Here is a 27,898-nt window from a genome sequence, read left to right as displayed (position 1 = left end):
TATATGAACACTAGAAAAATTGAAAATGAAAAGAAAGTCAAAGCTGACAATATCAAAAATCAAATGAAGCAATAATGGGTTCCAAAGTCTCCTAAGAATTAAAGCTCGAGTCATAAAGTAAATGTCACGCAAGAGTTGGGTGACTCAAGTATCTCAAGTTGAACTCCCACATGAATAATTGGAACTGAGATTGTGAAACAAACATCTCTCATTAGTTCTAGCCATCTAGAAGAAAAGATCCATATCAATATTCAATATGCACAAGGATCACCAAGTAGTTATGAAAATTCAAGACCTTTACCGAGCTAGGTCAGGTTGTAAGACCTTGCTAAGTAAGGTTGGGTTATACTGAAGTATTGTGTGTGGACACCAAGTTGTTGAAGACTACTAAATAATATTGAGACTATCGAGCTATGAATGTCTACCAAGTATTAAAAGATAGAATCTAGTGGAAGATATTTTTTCACAAAGCAAGTGATCATACCAAAGCATTTATGGAAAAAGTGAACATTTGTTAAAATGAAGAAAATTGAATTCATTTTTTACCGTGAATTTTTGAGAGCTATTTGCAAAGAGCAATTTGTGTGCTTCCAAGCAATCTATATATTTTTTGTTGGAAGAATTCTTGAAGTTTTTCAAAATTCTAGAAGACCCTACTAAGCATGGCTTCTTCTAGTAGAAAAGTGAAGAAAGGATTAGAAATGTTGATTCAAGGAGTAGAATGTGAGATTCTAACATTCAAAATTAGTTTTTGCACAATCAAAAATTCCTTCCTAGACATTACTCATGCATGATATATGCTTGTATTATCACTATTTTATTCAAGAGCTAGGAATACATGAAATGCATGAGGCATTGAATGAGTTAAGTGTGAATGGCACTCTAAAACTCGACCATCGACATTTGGAAGAAGAGGGCTTGATGCATATTTCGTATATGCCTAGGGATTTTCAAGAAAAATAGATAAAATTCATACTAAACTAAGTTAACAAAGAGAAGTTATGGTTGGATAAGCCCATTTTGATCACAAGGAAGATGATTTACTAAATCACTGGCCATCCAATGTTAAACAAAGCCAAGGCAACCAAAACCCTAGATTAGGCTAAACTGGCAAAGAAAACTCTTATCGAGTGGGATGATAGAGGAATGAAGATAAGTGGAATCATAGACATATAATTTAAGTTTAGAATTCATGTGATTTCCCACAAAATCTATAGCTCTAGTCATCTCACAGTCTATCATGTGAGGCAATAGATTTGGCCCTCAAGGTGGTGAAAAATAATATGACATTCGACCTTGCCAAGTTGTTATTGAATTAGTTCAATAAGAACATGGAAATCATCAGAGGTTCTAAGAATAATCCTTGTAATTTTGGTTCACTCATAACTTTTTTATTTTTATTTGTACATAAATTCTTCCCTTCTAAAGGCACAGTCGTATGAAGAAAAGATGTACCTATTCTATATCAGATTAATGAATACATAACAAAGATGGGTGAAAATTTTGATAGTATAATGGATAACTACTTTAATACATTAAAAGAAAAGATGAATAATAGATATAGGATACCAAATAAACTTTTAGAGGACTCAAAATATTATATCTATTTCATGGTAGAGTGTGATGGAGTGTACATTCATGTAGTTAGACTAAGGGTGGCAAGTGTTAAGCCTCTTGATTATGAGGTTAACATTGATGATACAAAAGATATAATTGGACTCTGATAAATGAGCCTATAGATCCTAAGGCACCATATATTGGAACTTATGAAGAAGCCAAGGCAAGGATAGGACTTGAAATCAAGCTTCCTCAAGTAGTTAACAAAGGAAGAAAGAGGATAGTAAAAATGAAGCAAGCAAGTTCTACTCTCCTGTTGACAGAGGGAAAAGGAGATGATGTGGAAGAGGATGAAGCCAAGGATGAGAAATCCAAATCTAAGGAAGAAGAACCTATAATCATCATAACCTTACCTAATATGTCATCCACCACTGTATTCACAAGAAGGACACCAAAATCTAGGAATAAATTGAAGTCATGTGAGGAGAATGCCAAGAAAGTTATTTTCAAAAGGCCTCCACCTAATTTTTTAGGAAAAGTTGAAGGAATTAGAAGAAGGAACTCATATTGCATGTTTCAAATTCCTCAAATATAAATCAAGGAATGTAGATGAGAAAAGATAGATTGAAGACACCATTATAACAAAATTGGGAAAATGAAAGTATTCTCCTAATGAGCTTACTCAATAAATTCCAAAGGAGCTTATGCAAGCAATCAATCCTAGACAAGAGCATGTAAAGAAGACTACAAAAGACATCTTTGAATAGAATCTAAGGAAAATCATGTCAATTATTAGTGAAAAAGAGATGAAAGAACCTTTGAAGAAAAGCTTAGTCTTAAATTCAACACATGTATGATATTGATGAAAGATATTGAATGTGTGGTGAAGATAGGTACAAACACATGGAAGAATATTTACAAACTACATGAACCTAGTGATATTGTTGTTCATGTTACTATCAAAGATGATGAAGATGACAAGGAAGATGATGACAAAGATATGAAAATAGAAGAAGTAAATCTGGATGATAAGGAGGAAGAATAGGAAGCTAAAGAGGAAATTATCCCTAAGATTTAGAGTATTGAAGAAACTGACCTAGAAAATATTGTAGCAATAGTGATGGTCTCATTTCCTCACTCTCTAAGAAAAGCTTTAATGCCAACAAGCTTTAAAAAAGATTCTGCCAAGTTGGTTGTGGCAACAACTACAACACAAAGCACCCAACCAATCTTTGCACCTATTCAATTGAGTACTACATTGATTGAAGTGATCAACACTTCATCTACCAAGAAAAAATTGCCTCCATCATTAGATTTAACAATGAAACAACAAGATATTTTTACTATCAGTGCCATATCTACTTTTTTTGCTATCCCCTTAATTTCTATAATTGTTACAATTCCAAATGTGTCAATAGCAAGTACAATGACAGTTGAGAACTAGTCTCAACTAAGTGCTAAAGTATCAAACAAGGGTAAGAAAATGATTGTAGAAAAGAGCTAAGCGAAAAATTCTTAGAGAATAGAAAAGGAATGAAACCCAAGTACTATAAGATATAAAAGACATATTTGTGAATGCACTAAGTAAAGAGGTTGATAATGCACAACCTATTTTGGATTAGTTGGCAGGAATTGTCTAGGAAATTCAATGAAGATCTATATGGACAAGATAAGTTGGTACAAAGAGAAGAAATAAAATTTGAGAATAAGGTACTGGAATAAGTGGCACAAAAAATTGCTATACACTAGGTAGGATTATCTACTACTCTTGTTTCATTGGAGACATTTTTAAATAATGTCACTTAATTATTTGTTAAGTTGTGTGACACATCTATCTTCACACAAGACATTAAAAATAAACTATTTAAGATAGATGAAGACTTGAAGGCAAGTGCACACCAGTTGTCACTTGACTTAAGCTTTAGTTTTGCTCACTTTTCAAAGATCAAATATCTAACAAATTTACAAGTAGAATTATTAAGGGAAGAAGCCAAGATCAGGGCCACACTTATAGACATCTAAGGCACGATTCTTCCAAACATGGATACATTGTAAAAATACATTGGACATGCCAAGACACTCACCCATGACAATAAATTGTCCATAAATGATCACATGATAGAGCTATCAGTAGAAGTTTAGATTGCATTACATACATGCAAGGTGTTATAGGGAAATTGTTACAAGACAATGGAATTTATTTTAAAGATACATTATGACTTCTTTTCACATTTTGGCATTCAAATGTAGTATATACCTTTGGCATTTATGTCAAAAGGGGGAGAAGTATAATATAAGATGAATGTATATATGAAGAGTATTGGGGAGAAGTATAATATGAGATATATGTATGGGGGAGCAATACTCTAGATATATGTGTATAGATGAGATATATGTATTGGGGAGAAGCATAGTATTATACAAATACATGTACAAATAAATAGAAAATATCCTTCACAAAAATAATTTTGAAAAATCTCAAAAACAAAGTATGTTATTGAGTTGTAGACACAGAAAGGAGATAAAATAATATTTTGGGCTTGAAATTTTGAGCATTCAATTTTGGATTGATAAGTGTTTTTGTCACTAATGCCAAAGGGATATATTATTGACATTAAGGTCAAAGTTTTTTTATTAGTGACTCACACTTAGTCAATTGGTTAAGCTAGTAGTGATCTTATCTTTTAGTTTGTAGTGTTAACCAAGTGCTCTAGTTACTACCAAGTAATATAGTTGTATCAAGTTCTACAATTTCTACTAAGTTCCAAAATCTTTATATAGTTCATCACGAGCAATATCTACCAAGCTATTCAATGATAGTGCTAACTGAGCTTCATAATATTAACTAAGTTGCATAGTGTCAAACATGCTCTCCAATATCTACAGATCTTGTAGTATTAGTGATGAGAATCTAGTGTTGACCGATCCAAGGAGTATCAACCAAGTGATTCAATTTATACTGAGCTCATAGTGTTAGTTTTGACTGACCCATGGAGTGTCAACCAAGTGATTTAGTTTTCATACCAAGATCCATGGGCTTCACTGAGTCACAAAGGTGTTGACCAAGTTCAAGCTACTTGGAACTGATTAGTATGAATTGAGCTTCTATGTCTACCGAGTGAATGATGATGTCGAGTGTTGACAATGGTTTCTGAGTATCAGAACATCACCAAGTTTGTCTTCTGAACTAGATTGTCAGTAGTTGGGTTAACTTTGTGATCTTGTTAGAAACCTATGTTGTAGTTGACTTTGATGAATTGTGGTTAGTTTGGTATATATGTAATAAATTGTATCATATCCAAATAAGTATGAATGAAGCAAATATGAAGAGAAGAAATGCAAATTGAAAAGGCTTAAAGTTGTATAAGAGACAATAAAGATTTATCTATCACAACAAGGTGATCTTTACATTTCAAAGGAATCTCAACCAACAAATCAGAGTTGTAGATCATAGATCAAATACTGGTTCATCCTAATAGGTGTATTAGTTAAATACTTTAAAAAGGTAGACTTAACAATCTTTGACAAATCTCTTTACCAAGTGCATACTTTATTTTATGTTTTGTAAATCCTTTCACAAGGTGGACCTAATAGTCCTTATTGCTCCTAATAGGGTAGATCATTAGAAGTGATCAATTGTAAGCCTTAATAGGCCAAATTTATACTATAGTACTAAAGCTTATGGGTATCATCCCTACCCTAGTTTTACTTTCTATTTGAAAGGTTTTTGGGTCACCATATCTTGTGTCAAACTGTAATGAATGTTTTACTACTTTCATTCTTTCATGCATGCAATTAGAATAGAATATTATATGAAGGATTAATTGGTTAAATAAATTAAAGTTTTATTGGTTCCTAATTCACCTGTCCCCTCTTAGTAACCTTGCCTATCTAATATTTCCAACATATGACAATGTACTAAGAGCCAAAGAAGAAATCCTGAGAGATAAATTTGATGATATGCGACTGATAGAAGGTAAAAATATAGTACAACACTGTACAAGAGTTAAAGAGGTTGTTAATGCTATTCAAGGAGAAAATGGAAAAATTGAAGATGAAATAGTGATAAGAAAGGTATTGAAGACTCTACTCCCTATCTATTCCATTAGAGTCTCTACAATTCAAGAACTGAGATGCACACTAGGTAACAAATTGATATTAGAAGGTGTAGTTGGTAGAATTACTACTTTTGAGATGTCTAATTTTGATAACTACACACCTACTACCATTGAATCTTCTTTCAAGTCACAACTGATTCTTAATAAGAAGAAATGAAAACATGTGAAGAGTGAAAGTGATAGTTCTAATGATGAGATTGATGAACTTGAAACCCTCATTGCAAAAAGGTTTGGAAGAGGAAGAGGTAAATTACCTATCATTTTTTTTCATGCAATAAAGTCAATCATATTGCTGCTAGATGTCCTAACAGAAAGGACAAGGATGAAAAGAAGGACAACAAGTACAAAGGAAGAAGAGATGACAAAGAGAACAAAAGAAGCAAGGATGAAAAAGGTAAGAAATCTTGTTATATTGCTGAAGAAAATACTGATAATGAATATGAGAGTAATGATTATGAAGTTGTCTATGTTGCTATGAAAGAAGAGTATGAGGAAGATGAGAAAATTGCATTAATTTCTTATGTGAACAAAAGTGATAGATGGATAATTGATAATAGATGTTCCAATCATATGACTTGTGATAAAGACAAATTTAAAGATATTGGTCCATAAAATGGTGGATGTGTTCAATTTGGTAATGATATCCCATGTGTTATAAAAGGTAAAGGCACTATTCAACTAACTTACAAGATAACATCATGTGAAAATGTTTACTAGGTTGAAGGACTTAACTACAATTTTTGAGTGTTTCACAACTTAAAAAATTAGGTTATAGAGTTGAATTTCACAATAGAAAATCCAAGAGACATGATGGTGATGATAAGATAATTGGAACTAGTGAGAAGACAAGAGGTAACTTATTCTATCTAGACCTATCAGGAGAAACATGTATGTTTTCACAATAAGAAGATTTTTTGTTATGGCACAAAAGATGATGTCATGTGAATTTTAATAATTTGATGAATATTAGTAAGATGAAGAAAGTGAGAGGATTTTCAAAACTACAGAAGCCTGACAATGCTATGTGTAGAGAGTGTCAATTAGGAAAGATGATCAAGTCTAGTTTTAAGAGTAAAGCATATACTGCTAGTGATAATTTGGAATTGGCTCATATAGAACTATGTGGACCCATTGGTGTTAAAATTTACTATGGAGATCAATATTTAATTCTATTTGTGGATGACTACTCTATAATGATGACTATGATGTTTCTTAAAGTTGAATTTGATGATTTTTTAGTTATTTAAGTGGTATTTAGCTAGAGTTGAAAATGAAATAGGGAAGAGTTTGAAGTGTCTAAGATCTAATAGAGGTTGTGAATTTATTTCTCATAAGTTCAACACATTCTACAATGATAGAGGATTTAAAAGACAAATTTCAACACAAGGACCCCTCCTAAGAATGGGATAGCTGAAAGAAGAAATAGATCAATATTGGACTTTGTAAGAAAACTAATGCTGGAGGAAGGCATATCACAGAAATATTGGAGAGAAGCAATTAGTACTATTGTCTATACATTGAATAGAGTTCAAGTCAAGAAAGGTATAGATGCTACACATTTTGAACTATGGTATGGTTATGCTTCAAACTATTTGGAAGTAGATGCTATATACTGAAAGATAACAGGAATGGAAAACTTGATGCAAAAAGTGATGAAGACATATTCCTAGGTTATTCCACAAAAAAAAATCTTATAAGTGTTTAAATTCTAACACTAACAAAGATGTGAAAAGTGAAAATGTGAGAGTTGATGATTTTGCAAAAAAAGATGATGCTTCATGTAATGAAGAACTTGAAGACTGTAATATATTCATTTATGTGGATGAGGATGGTCCCAACACTCAAAATGAACAAACAAGTCAAGTTGTAAGTTCCCATCAGACATGAAATGATAGAGTGCAAATGTAAATTGTCAAGTAGTAGAGAATGGGTGCCAAGCAATAGACTAAAGATGTTGAGTCATAGATAGGCATTGCCAACCATTAGATAGTGAATGCTAAGCGTTCAAAATATAAACTAGAACTAGAACAATAAAGACTCAATGAGCCTGAGATTATTTTTCTAGATGAACTTGAAGAAGAGCTAAGACGAAAGCTACTTGTATTAAAAAACTATGTGAGAAGACCTCATAAACTTGATCAAATCATTGGAGATGATGAATCAAGTGTGATGACAAGGAGAAAACTCAAAGGTCACACATGCTTATTATGTGAGTTTGATCCATAGAAAATAAAAGATGCTTTAGAAAATGAAGATTGGATACAAGCTATGAACAAAGAAATTGACCAGATTGAGAATAAAGACAAAAAATTCATTGGGACAAAGTGCATTTTAAGGAAAAATCTCAATGAAAATGGTGAAGTAATAAGAAAAAAAAGAAAGATTGGTATGCAAGAGTTATGCACAAGAAGAAAGAGTTGATTATGGAGAAAATTTTTCTCTTGTGGCTAGACTTGAAGGAGTTAGAACTTTTCTTGCATACTCATCTTACAATAATTTCAAGGTATATCAAATGTATGTCAAATTTTCATTTTAAAATAGTATACTAGAAGAAGAAGTATTCATTAACAATCTTAAGGATTTGTAGATCTAGACAAGAGGAACATGGTATGGAAACTAAACAAAGATCTTTATGGATTGAATCAAGAATCAAGAGAATGGTATGAAAGGTTACATAACTATTTAGTGAAATTTGGTTTTGAAAGGATAAATGATAACAACAATATATATTTGAAGAATGGTAAGAACAATGAAGTACTTTTATCTGAGATATTTGTTGATGATATCATATTTGGAGGAAGAGAAGCAATATGCAAATGATTTATTGATGAAATGAAAAAGGAATTTGAAATGTCTATGTTTGGTCAAATAAAATTCCTTTTTGGATTAGAAGTATGTCAAATGAAGTGTGGTACTTTCATTTCAAAAACTAAATACATCAAGGAAATATTAAATACTTTTGGTATGGCATATTCGAGGCTAGTGAGCACACCTATGTCTACAAGACATAAGCTATCTAAGAATGATGATTTTACTGATGTGAACTAAACCCTATATAGATCCATGATAGGAAAATTACAATATGTTTCTCACAACTGACCAGCTATTACATTGGTAGTTGGGATAATTGCTAGATGGGATAATTGCTAGATTTTCAAAAAATCCTAAAGAGAGTCACATGATGGTTGTGTTGGTATTTTTACACTATTAAGCAACAAAAATACTTAATACCAAGATAATAAAGATCACAGCAACCTAAGGATTAGCTACTTCCCATAAATAGTCATATGTGCTTCAGATCTGGACCCAACTTCAACAAAATCATGAAAGATTTTCTACTCTTTTGTCTTTGCAAAACCAAGATGGGTGCACCTAAGGGATAAAAATTTTACATCCTAATACTACATACTCATTTCATTCATTCCATGGAATTTTATAACAATACACATCCCTTATAGTAGATTGGTCATAATTCTTCTTAGATGTACACATAATTTTAGGAAATAGCAGCTAACCAAGACTCAAAAATTAAATATAAACATGTATTGACCAGCTTTGACATTCTTCAAAATTTTAAAGGAAAATTGATTTGATTTTAAGCTTGATGCTTATTCATGGTTTCTCCATATGTAGACTAAAATAGTCGATTAGTGCCTCATCCATTGGGATTTAGGGTTTGTCCAATTTCTTGACCTAATTGACTACATTACAATCAAGTCTATTAGTGATTCTTACTAAAACTCATTCTTACACATATCCTCCCTATTACCATGAAAATCCTATCATGTTCACTGAAGCATTTACCTAATTCATTGAATTAAAAGAATTAGTGAAAATGATGTACAACTTAGCCTAATTGTATTCAATTGAACAAGCTTTGGTCATGCAATTTCAAGATAACTAGGTAATAAAATGGATACAAGATTCAGAAAGAAAAGAAAAGGGAACACTTCATCTTTGTATTAATTCTCTTTGAAAATTGTATAACAACTGAAATAGAACTCAAAACAACTCTAGATAAGACACTAAGATCCTATAACATTAATATCTTCTCAAATATTTGCAGAGAAAATACATCATAAACTTTGCATCAATGATTGTAGTGAACAAAGCTTAATAAAACTAAAATTGATCAATGACTCGGACCCTTTTTCTAGCCCTAGAATCTTACTTATATAGTGTGAGATGCAACAAGCTTTAGACATAGAGAAACTAACATCTATCCTTCAAAACAGAAAGATATTTACATTGTTATTGTCACAAGAAACAAAAAATGGTGCAACAAAAAGTCTTTCATCATGAATATTCTTTAAACGAATCAAGTTTTTCTTTAGCTCCCATTACCATCCATGCCTTCCTTTTACCTCTTGTTTTTTGAACTACTTCTCAACTTTACTAAATCACTATCACTAGCTAGTAGTCCCTTGATTTTTGCAATCAACTCCCAGATAGTGATGCCTATGTTAATATCAAACCATGTGATATCTCTGATCATGTCTATCTCCTCCAAGTATTTGATCCACTTGGCATTAGTCATAGCTTTAAATTTTGAAGATATTTTGGACATCTCTACTTATATTTTATAAAGAATGTATATCATATCATAGATAGTAGTGACACTTGCTTCATTATTACAAAAAGATAGAAACCTAGATGATAAAGAATATTATTGAAAGATGATGAGAATTCCACCTAGTCCTTAATTTTTCATTCATTTTTCAATATTTTTAGCATGAAATTTGGTGTCTTAGTGGTAATTATTTTCATTTTATTTTGTACCTACTACATTTTTCCTGTAAAGAAACCATTTATATCCTTTACCTTATGGATTGCCTTTCTCATACTCACTATGGTTTCATTTGGTAGGTCCTTCTTTTGAGGAAATATGGTGATTATATTGTCAAAAAACTAAATGTAAGTGCCCCATGTGTTGAATAGTGGAGATAATAGAGAAATTGCCTATGCACATTTATATTCTACTCCTTCTAAGGCAATATAACTTCCATGCACATTTTGTGAGGTTATCTTCAATGCATTGATCTTATGAATTAATAAATTCTTTAAGGTTTTGATCTCTACATCCTTCATGGCTTCCAACTTTTCTTCATCAATGTCCATAGCCTAGCCTGATGATTCCCCTATCTCAAAAATCTAGCCTTCTATTTGCACTTCTCTGTCATGGACCTCTATAATAGTTCAAACATTTTTCTTCAATGTCACCACCTCCATCTCCAATTTGATAACCTTCTATTGTAGGAAATAAGTTTTCTTCATATCCTCTTCATAAATCCTTCTCATCTCAATAAATTTTTCACAGGTCTTTTCTAGTTGAGCTTGGAGGGTATCCATTTTATGCTTACCATTTAATGCTACTGAAGTATGTATTCCTAGAATTTGGTCATTGGATATAGATTGCACATGCTAAAATATAACATTTCCCTTGGGGAACTCTTTTATCTCCATAAGAGGGGGCTTATTATCTTCTGGAGCTAAACTCCATGTAGATATTGTTTGGGCATCTACATTAAATCCTAACCCCATTATCTCTCCATATTGGTTTTCATCTTCAAAAAAAAAAAATTTCTCTTATCTTCTTATCTGATCAAGTAAAAATGAAGGGCTTAGATCCCAACCTAGGAAAATAATCATTCCACTTCTTCTATTTAAATTTATAGCTTCTTTGACAATGAGAGTTTAACTAGTAGGGTCATATTCCTACAACTTCTATACTAATTTAGCGACCTTTTCATCAGAATCTCTAGGTTTCATAATTAGTTTCAATTCATTTCTCTTAATTTTAAAAAGGAAACTTTTTAATTTATTTGATTTAATAAAATTGTCATCATCCAAAAAATCCTTGGCTTCAATGATTCTATCATCAATCATTCGTGTTTCCAACTACAATTTCTTTTCCCTTTTCTCACTCTCAGACACCTAAGACATTAGGAACCTTCTTTTGATATCATCAAAGTACTTATTTCCTTTTGGAAAGATCTAAAGTTCCTTCTATTGAGCCTAGTCTAGTATTTCTACCATCCTTTTCTTCTTATGTCTATTATGCTCACATAGAACTCCCAAGAAAATCTTGAACACTTTGTTTAGGATGGTCATCTTCAAATTGATCCTCTTCATCATAAACTTCTATAGTATATTCTCCATTAGTATATTCTAGATCAATTTTCCTCCTGATTGCCTTAAGAACTTGAGATACCAATTGATCAAAATTGCTAACACACTTATCTAGTCTGGCCCAGTATTTTTCATTTGGGTAAAACCCTTTGAAAGATGGGTCTACTTTTCTCATTTCCTGCTTATAGCTAACAATGTCTCTGATTTTTATTATTCTTTCCCTGCATATATCCTCACTCAATACATCAACAATAATATCTTCTTCACACATAGGATTGATAAGAGGTAGATTGTATCCCCTCATGCTTTTAAATGCATGTCTTACTACATTATAGCGGTTGTAGGTTCTAGTTGGCCCAGTTGGCATCTTATAATATTGTAGGAAAAAATTGTTTGGCTCAATAGCATTCTTCTCAATCTCAAAATCTCCCACTTTGGTACATCTATGTAAAAATGTCCCTTTCTTGACACCTTTTACTAAATATTCCCTATTTAAAGAAATAAGCTGCCATAAAATTTCCACCAGTCCTAATCTCTTAGGAATATACTTGGGAAAGATATAAGGTGGTTGAGGACAACCAAAGATTCTTATAATAGTGTAATCTTCAAACAGAAATACACTACCCCAATCATGAGTCAATTGCTTCCCAACATAATAACACCACTTAGGTCTCACAATTTCCCTAACACTTCTAGGAACTCTTTCAACCACACAACCTATCATTTTTAAAATTAGATAAACAAATTCATTATAAAAAGAGATAACATTTGAATATGGATAGTACACTTGCCATACTCTTGTCCATCTTTGTACTGGTAGCTTTTCTCCCCATTCTTGCATTGACTCAAAGAAGCCTTAATAAAAAAATCAGCATTCTTTGCTAGAATAAGGTGCATGAGAAGGGAGTAATGAAGGAACTTAAAGTCCTTCAGTTGTTCTTGTTGGGCAGTAGAATTTTTTTTGTGAATACCCTCAATAATGCATTCAAAAAAATCATATCCAATATAATGATTAGGGTCTTATATATTCAAGGCCATGATATAATGTGCCCCTAAAGAATTCATGGTCCCATATGTACCTAAGATTTGTTAATACCAAACATAGTATTCTAAAAATACCTTTGAAATAAATGCAAGGGCATGAATTCATTGATATCTCTCCTTTTTGGAATTTCCCCTACATCTTTCTTCACCTTGGGAATGTGTTAGGTCACATTTTTACCCATATAGAAATTTTTATGATTCTTGAAATTCTTATTAAGATCCTCAATATCAATGGGAAATGAAATTGGTCCACCCAAGTCAACTGCTTCTATGAATGTATCTTTATGTAATGCTAGAAAACACTTTTATCCTTCCTGTGAAATGACTTATTTATAGGATTGTGACATTTGATTAATGCCTTGACCAAATCCACATCCACAAAAACTTTTGGCACTATTAGTTTTCCCAAATTTCTTACCCAAGGGTCGCAAATTGGAACTTCTTTTACCTTATTTTTATTGAAAAACCAAAACAACTCATACCCATTTCTGTTAGGGACAATTGTGTCTCTGCACATTGTATATGGGTCTTTGAAAATGAGTTTGTTTTCATTTTGAGCATTTGTATAACTAGACAAGGTGTGCATCTGTTCTTCTATAAATGTACTTGGAACCCTCAGGGGAGTGTCTAGTACTTCAATCCTACTTGTGCAATCAACTCTCTTTCTCTCTGGGCCATTTCTACAATTACCTCTACTGATTTTGTGTTTTCTATTTTGGAAAAACCTTCTTAGAAATCAACTATGCACTTGAATTTGTTCAAAATTTAAACAACTTTGCAGAAACAATAAAAATAGCCTACTCTCTTCTAGGTTTAATCAAATTCTATGATAAAAGCATGGGTTTAATTTTCATTTAATGGTGGCATGCCTTAAAACTTGTCAATCCTAATAAAATAGACTAAAACTGTGGCTTTTTTAAAATTTTGTATGTCCTCTTTAGATTTTTCCATTTGAAAAAGTTTTTTTATGCCTCTGGAACTTATAAGTGTGCTTGCCACAAATGAATTCATCTCACCATTGCACATGAAAAAACTACTTTTTCTTGATAAAACTTGCATCACTCTGAACCCTTTGTTTTAATATATCGCCACTTTGTAGCTAATCTTAACTTCATCTTTATGGCAGTTGTGTCTTGCGATAAGCCCTTAACCCTTAACACCTCACAACCTCACTGTGGTTAAGCTTTTGGAACACTTTATGCTTTCAATTGGGTGATGCTTCATCTTTCACTTTATTGCTCCTTCACAACTCTAAGACTGATTGTTCATCTTGATCGTGTGATAATGTGCTCAACAACTTGTAATGACCTTCTCCTTTGATTCCTACATTCACAACTATAACTACCTTAAGTTGAAATGATCATGCAAAAGCACACTTCCCTTTGTTTCACATCATCACAACTTAATCCATTTGATAGGTTCATGAGCATAAAAGAATAAACATCTCTAGACATATGATGAGGATAATAACTCATGGATAATACAAACTTATTTCTAAGAAAATACAAAAGGGCCTATCAAGGGTTTTAAAAATGCTAAAAAAATTTAATAAACCCTAAATTCCTTTCACAATTCTTCCTAGTTTTTTAGTTTCATGAAAAATTGGATAAGTAGAAAATCAAGGTATTAGGCTATAAAAAGGATAATGATATATTTGAAAGGTATAGAAGACTATGTATTATACTAAAAGACAAGTGATAGATTTGAACTAAAGGTTTTCATTGACTTAGATTGGGTAGGTAATATTGATGATAGGGAAAGCATTAGTGGAGGTGCATTCTTCCTAAGAAAGAGGTTGGTATCATTGACAAGCAAGAAACAAAATTGTATTTTCCAATCAATAGCTGTGGTTGTTATAGTGAATTGTCAAAATATAATGTTGATTAAGAAATTATTGAAAGGCATCAAGAAGAGATTACTGATCCAATAGTTATATATTGTGATAACACATGTGCTATTAACATTTCTAGGAATCCAAGTGACACACACTAGGACAAAGCACATTGCCATCAAGTATCACTACTTGGGAGAACTAGTTCAAGACAAAGAAGTGAAGCTAGAATATGTGAATATAAAGGAACAAATTGCTGACATATTCACAAAACCATTACCCAAAGATGCTCATGAATATATTATAGGTAAATTAGGGGTTATTACCCTAACTAAGGCTAATTAAGAAGCACATGTACATTGCATCACATGTGCTCAACAAAACATTCTACATAGTTGTGCAATACAAATCTACTTTGGGACATGCCTAAGGTAGGATACTTTAGTACAACATAAAATATCAATCATAGATAGATGAAAAGTATCAACCAAACATGTAAAACATACATAATTAAGATGTATGAAGAATTTGAAGCTGATACAACTACATATCTTTGGAATTGTTGTCAAAGAGGCAGAGATTACTGATAGAGAAAAAAATGAATTAAAGAAGAAAGAGGGAGAGATTACTAAGAGGTCACAAGATTATTGGGAAAAGAAAGATAAACCTTAAAGGGAGAGAATCATGAAAGAGAGAAAACTGATAGAGGGAGTTTGAAAGTTTAAATGGATGAGAATCAAAATAAAACTAAGGAAAGTGGTCACTCATGGAAGTAACATCTTTTGGATTGTATGGTAACTAAGTTATGATTAGTATTTTAGATACTTGAGATGTTGTCATCAATGCCAAAGAGGGAGATTATTGGAAACTTATAATTAGAACAATTTTTTCTTTTTCATTGATGTCAAATCTATGGATGAGACATATTACTACCTAATCTAAATGTCATATCTATTTGATTGATGAAGAGGATTTGAGAGTTACTCATAACTATATCACCTAGAGGAAAGGTTGAATTTATTAAAAGGAAGTTACAATAGACATTTGATTAGATTAGATAGACATTGATATAGTAAAGTAATTGTTTATGTTAAGGAAGCTAAACCTAACTGAGCAAAAGAGTAAAATACTAAGTAGTGCTAAGTAATGCTTGTGTCAACCAAGCCATAGTTAGTGTCAAGAAAATATAGTATTGACCAAGAATTAGCATTGACTAAGAAAGTTAGTTGATGCCAAGCCAAAAAAAACTCAGCAACCGAGTATTTTAGTATTGATCAAGTGTCAGAATTCAGTGATTGCCGAGTGATAGGAAAAGATCACATTCAAAGAAATTGTAAGATCATTAGTTGCTTTCTTGGGAGTTGTAAAATGTGTTTAAGATAAGATTGATGAGTTGGATAATTAAATTCAAGGTTATGATTAGGTAAAGATATAACAGGAGGATTCAAGAGAACTTTCTAGAAGATGATCAAGAAGATGTTCAGATACATTGAATCGATTTGAATATGATCATAAACCCTAAGATCTATGATGTATGTAGAAAATGATAAAGCATAGATTCTCTATTTAAGGTGATATGTAACCAAAAATTTGGTGCCTAGTCTAGCCCAAACTAGTGTGTGTGAATTTGTATCTGAAGGAAGTGATATAGAGAAAGGTTGATAAAAAATGCACAAGTGAGTGGATGTGAAGCTAAAAGAGAAAATATTGTAGATTTGATATTGTTGTTGATAAGTGAATTTGAGAAGAAGGATTAAGTGTTGATAAGAAGAGTGGACTGATTGCTTGAAGGGTGTCCAAGCAGATCAAGATCAGAGGTGACAACTAAAGGCTTATCAATGAACTGACATAAGGACCAAACATAGATCTAAACAAACAAAAGTGAGTTGTAATCACATAGATCAAAACCTAATGTTTTCTTTCTTATCATTGTAAATAATTTGTATTGAAATCATTTTAATAGAGGTTGACCTAACAATCATTTGAAGACTTAACAATCTATGTAAACCCTTTAAATAGGTGACATTCCTAATGGAATAACCAATGTAATCTTACAAGACCACTCCTAATAGGGTAATTAAATCCTCTAACTAGGTTACATTTTGATGTAGGAGCATCCAGTGGTGTAAGGGCAATCGTATATCACCCAAAAATATTCTTAGATATAGTTTTTGTTTAATGTGTTTTTATTTATTGATACCCATTTGGGCCAAATAAAGATTCCAACTCTCATAGTTACACTATTAGTTTTTTGGGTTAGAGTTTTTAAGCACTCCTAATAGGGTAATTAAATCCTCTAACTAGGTTACATTTTGATGTAGGAGCATCCAGTGGTGTAAGGGCAATCCTATATCACCCAAAAATATTCTTAGATATAGTTTTTGTTTAATGTGTTTTTATTTATGGATACCCATTTGGGCCAAATAAAGATTCTAACTCTCATAGTTACACTATTAGTTTTTTGGGTTAGAGTTTTTAAGCACCTTGGAATACGTGTAAATGTAGAAAATGGGTTATTTTGTAATAGAACCAACATTATGATGAGTTAGAGGGTGTAATTTGGAAGGATGATTATAATTGTAATTTAAAGCACTCCAAAAAAAGAATAAGGTTAAAAGACTTTACGGTTAGAAAGTTATTGCAGTTTGAAGTTTCTTGGAGACCTACTAAGAGCACTTCAAAATCAGGTTTGGGGCACTAAATGGCCTTTTATAGGGACAAAAAATGGGGGATGAGTGAATATGATCCATAACACAATAGAGTGCTTTGAGAGCTTTTCAAAAATGTAAACGGTTTGTCAATCAGAGTCCCAGTTCAAAAGTTATGCCTCCTAGAAGTTGGACTACCATTTCTAGATTCTTCTAATTTTACATTGACTTCTAACATGACTTTTGGAACCTTCTATTTTGGTAGTGGATGCCAACTCACATATTCTAGAAAGTATTCCTAACCCTAAACTAGTTGGGGCTTATTTAAGAACATTTATGGCATTATAAAGTCGGTTCTTAGTGGAGTTAGAGAGAAGCTACTGTGTGGAGGATTTCTTTCTCTAGAATCATACTATTGTAAACCCATAGGGCATTTTTCATTGATAATAATATTTTCCTTTTCCCGTGTGTTCATTATGGTCTTTGGTTGTGTCTCCATCAAGTGGTATTAGAGTGAGGTTTTCTTGAGTGTGTAGACAGAGTGCCGACTATGAGGCAGTTTGCACTAGGACTATGTGGTTGTGGGTTTGAGATAAGAAGATGTCTCCACGAAGGAAATGTGGTGGAAGGGCTAGAGTTGTTACTCCTTGATGGAGACACAACCCAAGTACAAAATGGACACAACAAGAAAGGAAAACTTTATTAACTATGAAAATATGCTAATACACTTAGTGCAGAGTAAACAGACTCCAAAGCATACCCTATGGGCTTATAATAGTATAAATCTAGAGATAATTTCTTCTCCCAGTACCTTCTCTCAAACTCCACTCTGAACTACCTTTTACAATGCTAGAAATGTTCTTTAAATAGACCCCAAAGGGTTAAGGATTAGGAATACATTTTAGAAAGTGCTAGTTGGCATCAACTGCCAAAATGGAAGGCTCTAGAAGTTGCTTTAGAAGCTGGTGCAAAATTAGAAGAATCCAAAAATGGTAGCCAAACTTTTGGAAGACATAACTTTTGACAGTAGCTTTGATTGACAAACCGTTTACATTTTTTAAAAGCTCTCAGAGCACTCTATAGCCGTATGGACCAATTTTTCTCATCCCACATTTTTCAAGCGCGTACAAGGCCATTTAGTACCTCAAACCTGACTTTGAAGCATTCTTAGGAGGTCTCCAAAAATCAAAAAACTACGACAACTTTCAAATCATGCAACCTTTTGACCTAATTCTATTTTTGGAATGTTCTAAATTACAATTTTAATCATCCCTCCAATTTATAACTTCTAACTCACCATAATTATGGCTCAATTACATAGTCCTATTTTTTTGGCATTTACACGTATCCCAAGGTGCTTAAAAACTCTAACCTAAAACACTGATAGTGGAACTGCTAGAGTTGGAACCTTTATTTGACCCAAATGGGTATCTATAAAAGAAAATACATGAAACATAAACTATGTCTAGGTATATTTTTTTGGGCGACATAGGATTGCCCTTATACCTCTGGATGCTCCTGCATCACTCCTAAGGTTAGAGCCCTCCAGAGACAAGTTCAAGCATTGCAAGAGGAAATCTATAGAGGGTTGAATGCTGCCATAGGCAACAAAAGTGAGGAAGAAAATGAAGAAGAAGAAAATATTGGACAAGAAGGGGAAGGTGAAGAAGAAATCCTAAATTAGGCAGAGGAGAGGCTTTTTAGGGCCATTTCTAAGCTTGGAAAAAGACCCAAAATTGATGTAAGCATGTTTTTAGGAACTCTAAACTCAGATGAGTTGATTAATTGGATCAATGAACTTGAGGAGTATTTTGAGTATGAGGATGTCAGAGACCCAAAGAGGGTTAAGTTTGCAAAGGCCAAAATGAAAGGCCATGCCAAAATTTGGTGGCAAGAGATTTAGCTAGAAAGGAATAGAAGAGGAAAGGAGAAAATCATGAGGTGGGATGGCATGGTGGACAAACTAAAGAAGCAGTTCATTCCTATTGATTACAAGCTTGATTTGTTCAAGAAAATGCAAGGGTTAAAGCAAGTAGGAAAATTTTTCCAGGAATATACAGAGGAATTTTATCGACTTCTTATTAGGGCAAGGCATGCAGAAGCTAATAAGAAGAAGGTTGCTCATTACCTCAATGGGTTATGACCTAGCATTTAGGAGGAGTTAAGTCTAGTTAGAATGACTAGCATTAAAGAGGCATACCAGTTTGCTCTGCAAGTTGAAGAGAAGCTAAAAAAAAAGGTTTGACAGAAGGTAGAGAGGGTGCAGTCAAGGAGGAAGGGGCAGTGGTTGGTCATTTGGAGGCTAAAATGAGACCCAGAAGAAAAATGAAGATGTGGGTACTAGTAGGAACTAGAGGAACAATGGTTTCAATCGCTCCCATGATCAAAACTTTGGAGATTAGAGAGGAAGAGGTAGAGGATGTTGACAAGGTTCAAGAATAGGAGGATTCTGTGGTACTTATTTTCATTGCAATGAAGAAGGTCATTGTGCATTTGAATGCCCTCAATGACAAGGAAGGATAGATAGGAGAGTTGATGGTCAAGAAAGGGTTGCTCATGTGGATGAGGATGCACAGTCATCACATTCTAAGGATGTAGAAAGAGAAGAGGTTCTCATAAATGAAAGGGTCTGACTAAGTAGTGAGACTGAACCTAGACAAAGGAGGAGTTTGTTTCATACTAGGTGCAAGTGTGAGGATAAGTGTTGTGATGTGATTGTTGATGGTGGCAGCACTAACAACTTGGTGTTTGAGGAGATGGTTTATAAGCTAAAGCTCAAGAGGGAGAAACACCCATAACCCTATCAGATTGCTTGGATAAAGGATGATCATAAGGTCCTAGTCAGTGAATAGTGTTTGGTGAATTTCAAGATTGGGAGTTACCAAGATGAAGTTCTCTGTGACATTATTCCAATGGATTTCTACCATTTATTGTTGGGAAGACTGTGGAAATTTGATAGGCATGCTATACATGATGGTCATGAAAATACATACTCTCTGACAAAGGATGGAGTTCACCACAAACTGAAGCCCTTGATAAAGGAAGGTGAAAAGGTATGCATTAGTGCTAGGATATGTCTTGTTGATAGAAGAGACCTCCTAAGAGTGTTTCAAAGTCAAATATAGGGCACTAAATAGCCTTGTACAAGGCCAAAAAATGGGGGATGGATAAAGCTAGTCCATAGGGTTGTAGAGTGCTTCGAGAGATTTTTGAAAATGTAAACAATTCATCAATCAGAGTCTCGGTTCAAAAGTTATGCCTCTTAGAAGTTGGACTATTGTTTCTAGATTCTTCTACTTCTACACTAACTTCTAATTGACTTCTAAAACCTTTTGTTTTGGTGGTGGATGCCAACTAGCATATTCAAAAATGTATTCCTAACCCTAAATGAATTGGGGTCTATTTAAGAACATTTTTGGCATTGTAAAGGCAGTTCTTAGTGGAGTTAGAGAGAAGGTACTGTGTGGATGATTTCTTTCTCTAGAATAATACTGTTGTAAGCCCATAGGGCATTTTTCATTGATAATAATATTTCCTTTTTCCTGTGTGTTCATTCTAGTCTTTGGTTGTGTCACCATCAAGTGGTATCAAAGTGAGGTTTTTTTAGTGTCTAGACAGAGCGTCGACTGTGAGGCAGTTTGCACCAAAACTGTGTGGTTATGGGTTTGAGACAAGAAGATGTCTCCATGAAGGGAATGTGATGGAAGGGTTAGAGTTGTTACTCCTAATGTTAGAGCCCTCCAAAGACAAGTTCAAGCATTTTAGGAGGAGATCCGCAGAGGACTAAATGTTGCCATAGGAAATGAAAGTGAGGAAGAAAATGAAGAAGAAGAAAATATTGGATAGGAAGGTGAAGGTGAAGAGGAAGTCCTAAATTAGGTAGAGGCGAGGCTTTTTAGGGCCATTTCTAAGGTTGGAAAAAGACCTAAAATTGATGTGGGTATGTTTTTGGGAACTCTAAACCCAGACGAGTTGATCGATTGGATCAATGAACTAGAGGAGTATTTTGAGTATGAGGATATCAAAGACCCTAAGAGGGTTAAATTTGCAAAGGCCAAAATGAAAGGCCATGCAAAAATTTGGTGGCAAGAGTTTCAGCTAGAAAGGAATAGAAGAGGAAAGGAGAAAATCACAAGGTGGGATTGCATGGTGGACAAACTAAAGAAGCAGTTTATTCCAGTTGATTACGAGCTTGATTTGTTCAAGAAAATGCAAGGGTTAAAGCAAGTAGGAAATTTTTTCTAGGAATATACAGAGGAATTTTATCGACTTCTTATTAGGGTAGGGCATGTTGAAGCTAATAATGAGAAGGTTGCCCATTACCTCAGTGGGTTATGACCTAGCATTCAAGATGAGTTAAGTCTGGTTAGAATGACTAGCATTGAAGAGCCATAGTAGTTTGCCCTGTGAGTTGAAGAGAAGCTAAAAAAAAAGTTTTATGGAAGGAAAAGAGGGCGTGGTCAAGTATGAAGGGGTGGTGGTAGGTCATTTGGAGACCAAAATGAGACCCAAAAGAAAAATGAAGATGTGGGTACTAGCAGGAGCTAGAGGAATGAGGGTTTCAACCACTCCTGTGATCAAAAATTTGGAGATCAGAGAGGAAGAGGTAGAGGATGTGGACAAGGTTCAGGAAGAGGAGGCTTCTATGGTACTTATCTTCATTGCAATGAAGAAGTTCATTATGCATTTGAATGCCCTCAACTACAAGGAAGGATAGATAGGAGAGCTGATGGTCAAGCAAGGGTTACTCATGTGGATGAAGATGCATAGTCATCACATTCTAAGGATGCAGAAAGAGGACAGGTTTTCATAAATGAAAGGGTCTTACTAAGAAGTGAGACTAAACTTGGACAAAGGAGGAGTTTTTTTCCTACTAGGTGCAAGTGTGAGGATAAGTTTTGTGATGTGATTGTTGATGGTGGCAGCACTGACAACTTGGTGTCTGAGGAGATGGTCTCTAAGCTAAAACTCAAGAGGGAGAAACACCCCCAACCCTATCAAATTTCTTGGGTGAAGGATGATCATAAGGTCTTGGTTAGTGAATAGTGTTTGGTGAAGTTCAAGATTGGGAGTTACCATGATGTTCTCTGTGACATTATTCTAATGGATGTCTGCCATTTATTAGTGGGAAGACCATGGCAATTTCATAGACATGATGTACATGATGGTCATGCAAATACATACTCTCTAACAAAAGATGGAGTTTTCCACAAATAGAAGCCCTTGATAAAGGAAGGTGAAAAGGTATGTTGTAGTGATAGGATATGCCTTGTTGATGGAAGAATTTTTTTGGATGGTATGAAACATTAGCGTATGTGTTATGTTTTGATTCCTAGAAGAGATAAGGAAGGTAGTAGTGAAATTCCACCTAAATTTTTAGGCCTATTAAGTGAGTATGGAGATGTCATCTCTGATAATGTTCTAGAAGGGTTGCCACCAGTAAGGTAGATCAGTCATTAGATAGATTTAATCCCTGGAGCTACTTTTCCTAATAAGGTTGCTCATAGGGTGGCTCCTTCTAAAACTGAGGAGCTAAATAGACATGTTCAGGAGCTATTAAGGAAGGGTTTGATTCGAGAGAGCCCGAGTCCATGTGCAGTACCTGCAGTACTGGCACCGAAGAAGGATGGAGAGTGGATAATGTGCACAAACTCTCAAGCTATAAATAGAATAACCATCAAGTATCGGTTTCCTTTGCCAAGAATGGATGATCTTATGGACTACTTGAGTGAAGCTTAGTACTTCACAAAGATAGATCTCAAGATTGGCTATCACTAGATATAGGTATGAGAGGGAGATGAGTGGAAGACTGTATTCAAGACCAAGGAGGGTCTATATGAGTCGTTAGTCATACCCTTTGGACTGACCAACGTGCCAAGCACCTTCATGCATCTTATGAATGAGGTACTAAAGAAATTCTTGGGAAAATTTGTTATTGTCTATTTGGATGATATTTTAATTTTTAGTAAGACATTGGAGGAACATTTATTGCACATTCGTAGTGTCCTTGAAAGGTTGAGGGAAGAGAAAATGTTGATCAATTTGAAGAAATGTAGCTTTGTCAAAAAAAGACTTAGACTACTTAGGGTTTGTTGTATCATCTGAAGGTCTCAAAATGGATCTAGAGAAGGTAAAGGCCATCTTGGAATGGCCTACTCCAAGGTTTTCTACTGAGGTGAGATCATTTCATGGTCTAGTTAGTTTTTACAGGAAGTTCATTAAGAATTTTAGTGGCATATGTGCACCCCTGACTGAAACAATAAGGGTGGATAGGAAAGAGTTCAAGTGGACTACAATAGCTGCAAGGAGTTTTGAATTGTTGAAGAAGAAGGTGACATAACAACATGTGTTGGCACTTCTTGATTTTAGCAAAGTGTTCCAGATATATTATGATGCTAGTGGCAGTGCTATTAGAGTTGTATTGAGTCAAGAAGGTAAGCCTATTGCATATTTTAGTGAAAAATTGAATAATGCAAAGAAGAAGTATTATGTTTATGACCAAAAGTTCTATGTAATTATTTAGGCCTTAAAGAAATGGAGGCATTATTTATTTCCAAAAGAATTTATTTTGTATACTAATCACCAGGCATTGTAGTACCTAAATAGCCAAGGTAAATTGAACCAGAACATATGAAGTGAGTAGAGTTCATGTAGAGCTACACATTTGTGTTGAAACATAGAAGTGGAAGGTCTAATAGGGTTGTAGATGCATTGAGTAGGAGATAGTTGTTGCTTATAGTAATGTAGGTTGAAGTGGTTGAGTTTGATGAACTCAAGAATTTGTACCTAGAGGATCTTGATTTTGCTGAAGCATGGAAGGCTTGTAAAGAACCTATTACAATAGATAGAACCAGGTGGCTAGATTATTTGATTTAGGATGGTATGCTATTCAAGGGTAGTTAATTATGCATTCAAAGGAGTTCCATGAGGGAAAACTTGATCAAAGAGAAACATAGTGGGAGAGTGGTTGGACACTTTGGTCAAGATAAGACCATTGCCATTCTTGGAGAACATTATTTTTGGCCTCAAATGTCACAAGATGTGAAGAAATTTGTGCAGAGTTGTCAAGTATGTCAAGCAACCAAAGGATTTAGTCACAATATTGGACTTTATCAGCCATTTCCTGTTCCATCAAAGCCTTGGGAAGACATAAGTATGGATTTTGTTTCTAGATTGTCAAGGAAAAAAAGGGGTAATGACTCAGTATTTTTGGTGGTTGATAGGTTCTCCAAGATGACACATTTCATCCCATGCCACAAGACTCATGATGTTGTACATATTGCAGGTTATTTTTTCAAAGAGGTGGTGAGACTACATGGTCTCCCAAAGAGTATTGTTTCCAATAGAGATACTAAATTTGTGGGGTATTTCTGGAGGACTTTATGGAAGAAGTTGAGGATAGAATTGAGGTTTAATTCTACACATCATCTATAATATAATGGATAGACCGAAGTGGTAAATATAAGTCTGAGCAATTTGATGAGGTGTTTAGTTGGAGATAAGTCCAAGGGATGGGATTTGATTCTACCACAAGTAGAATTTGCTTACAATAATTTTGTAAATAGGAGTACTGGTAGATCACCATTCCAAACTGTGTATGGAAGTAGCTTAAGGACTACACTAGAATTAAGGAAAATGGAGCAAGGGGAGAGGACAAGTGTCGAGGTAGAAGAATTTGATAAACATATCAAGAGCCTACATGAGGAGGTCCATGCACACATTACTAAGATGAATCAATAGTACAAAGCTAAGGTAGATCAAAGGAGGAGACATAAGGAGTTCCAAGTAGGGGATCTGGTTATGGTACACTTACGAAAGGAATGATTTCTAGTGTGTACTTACAACAAGCTGAAGATGAAGAAATTTGGCCCCTATAAAATTTTGAAGAAGCATGACTTAGGAAATGTATATCAGGTGGAGTTGCTATATGGGATTCACATTTCTCCTATCTTCAACATTGTAGACTTAATAGAATATCATGGTGATGGTGCATATGAGGGGTTGATGCTAGAGCCATGTCCAATTCCTACTTCTAAGAAGCAGGAGATAGAAGAGATTCTAGATAGTCATGTGGGCCGAAGTCCCATAAATAGGTAGTATGAAGAGTATCTGATGAAGTGGAAAGGATGACCAATAGAGGACTCAACTTGGATATTAGTAGCGAAGGTTTCCCATTTGGGTTTTCCTCTACCATAAAGTGATAGGGTCACTTTTCAATCTACCCTGGGTATCTGATGCAGGAGCATCCAATGGTGTAAGGGCAATCCTGTATCACCCAAAAATATGCTTAGACATAGTTTTTGTTTGATGTGTTTTTATTTTTGGATACCCATTTGGTCTAAATAAAGGTTTCAACTCTCACAGTTCCACTGTTAGTTTTCTAGGTTAGAGTTTTTAAGTACCTTGGGATACATGTAAATGCAGAAAATGGGTTATTTTGTAATAGAGACAAAATTATGATGAGTTAGAGGGTGTAATTTGGAGAAATGATTATAATGTAATTTAAAGCACTCCAGAAAAAGAATCAAGTCAAAAGATTTTACGATTAGAAAGTTATTGCAGTTTTATGTTTCCTAGAGACCTCCTAAGAGTACTTCAAAGACAGGTTTGGGACACTAAATGGCTTCATACGGGGCTGAAAAATAGGGGATGAGAAAAGCTGGTCCATAGGGCCATATATCACTTGAAGAGCTTTCTTTAAATGTAAACGGTTCATCAATTAGAGTCCCAATTCAAAAGTTATGCATCCCATAAGTTGGACTACTGTTTCTGGATTCTTCTAATTTTACATCGACTTCTAACATGACTTCTAGAACCTTCTGTTTTGCTAGTGGATGTCAACTAACATATTCTAGAAATTATTCCTAGCCCTAAACCATTTGGGGATTATTTAAGAACACTTATGGCATTGTAAAGGCAATTCTTAGTGGAGTTAGAGAGAAGGTACTATGTGGAGGATTTCTTTCTCCATAATCATACTATTGTAAGCCCATAGGGCATTTTTCATTGATAATAATATTTCCCTTTTCTTGTGTGTTCATTCTAGTCTTTGGTTTTGTCTCCATTACATTTAATAGTGTGTATTGTAATCTTTAATAGGGTTGGCTCCTAACAGAGCTCACTACGAAAGAGTGAAAAAAGTGCCATGTTGTTGGTAGTTTTTTACAAAGTGGGTTTCCATGTAAAATCCTAGTGCCAAACTATGATGAATTTATTATGAATTTTTTACATCTGATGATCTTTTTATTATGCAATATAAGTTAAAGTTTATTATGGTTTTACAGTATAGACTAAGAAACAATAGGATATATAGGATAAGAAGAATAGTGACATATTTAATATTTAATTGTTCAAGTGGTACATATAGACCTTGAGTAACTGATTCACCCCCCCTCTTAGTTATTCTAAACATTTCTAACATAGTTTACCTTGTTGTTAATTTTCTATTTAGAACTTTCTCCCTTTTCATAAGGAGGAAATGGTTTCTTAAAACCTTTTTGATTTGAATTCATGTTATGTCTACCCAAAACTATTTCGCCATCATCAATAAGGTCTTGAACCTTATGTCATAGATTAATATAGTTTTTTAAACCCTTGTTTGAATGATATTCACAATACACATTCTCATTCCACCATGTTGGCTATGGTTGTGGATCATATAGATTCAAATTATCAAGTAGAGTAATAATCTGATTTTGAAGTAGAGTCTTATAGAACACATTGAGAGGCTCACTCAGAGGTGTGTATTCACATTTAAGTCAAGAAACCCAAGATGAGTTTTTATCTTTGTTTCCAAATTTCTTGTTATCCAAAGTGGATTATTTAGTGATTTTAGATGTATGCATGTTACCTATGAGATTAAAAGCCTCCTTAGAAGGTATGCAAACCTTGAAGTTGTATTTTGTACCCCAAATTAGGTAAAATATTACACATGAAGATATCAAGTTTTTCATTTTTTGGGATCTTACATTAGTATTTGGTATATAATTATCACCATCTTTGGAGAAATGTTAGGAAAGGTTCTCCAATTTTTTTTTTAAGGTTACAAAGATCTCTTAAGTTTACTAGATGTTGAATGTTGCATGAGTACCATTGGATAAATATGTTAGCAACCTCATCAAATGTTTTAATTATAGTAGGTAACCATAAAAACCACTCCATAACTTGACCACATAGAATCCATGTGAAAAGCCACATAAGATATATTTTATTGTGCATGAATTCCATAGAAAAAGCATCAAACTCCCTCAAGTGATCTTGAGGATCATCTGTTCCTAAGTACCTGTCATATTTTGGTAGCTCAACTCCTCTAGGAAAATGAGGCATGTACAAATCCTTATCAAAAGGAAATGGACAAAAAATGTCTAGTATGTATTATTTAGCCAGTTTATATTTGTCTTTCAACATTTGGGACAATTTCTCTTGCATGGCATGGAGTTGTTTTTGTAAATTTGAGGTCTTAGATTCCTCTTCTTGTGTGACAATTATTTCAACATTGAAATATTGAGGTAATTTTTCTCCTTCTTGAGCAAGTTTGAGGAAATATTTCTCTTTCTCATTATGGAGCAAGA

The sequence above is a fragment of the Cupressus sempervirens genome, chromosome 7 (assembly GCF_028749045.1).
Source record: "Cupressus sempervirens isolate cs-2001-9-10 chromosome 7, ASM2874904v1, whole genome shotgun sequence".
In the NCBI taxonomy this organism is placed as follows: Eukaryota; Viridiplantae; Streptophyta; class Pinopsida; order Cupressales; family Cupressaceae; genus Cupressus; species Cupressus sempervirens.
The sequence above is the reverse complement of the archived record's forward strand: the minus strand, read 5'-3'. Positions refer to the sequence as shown.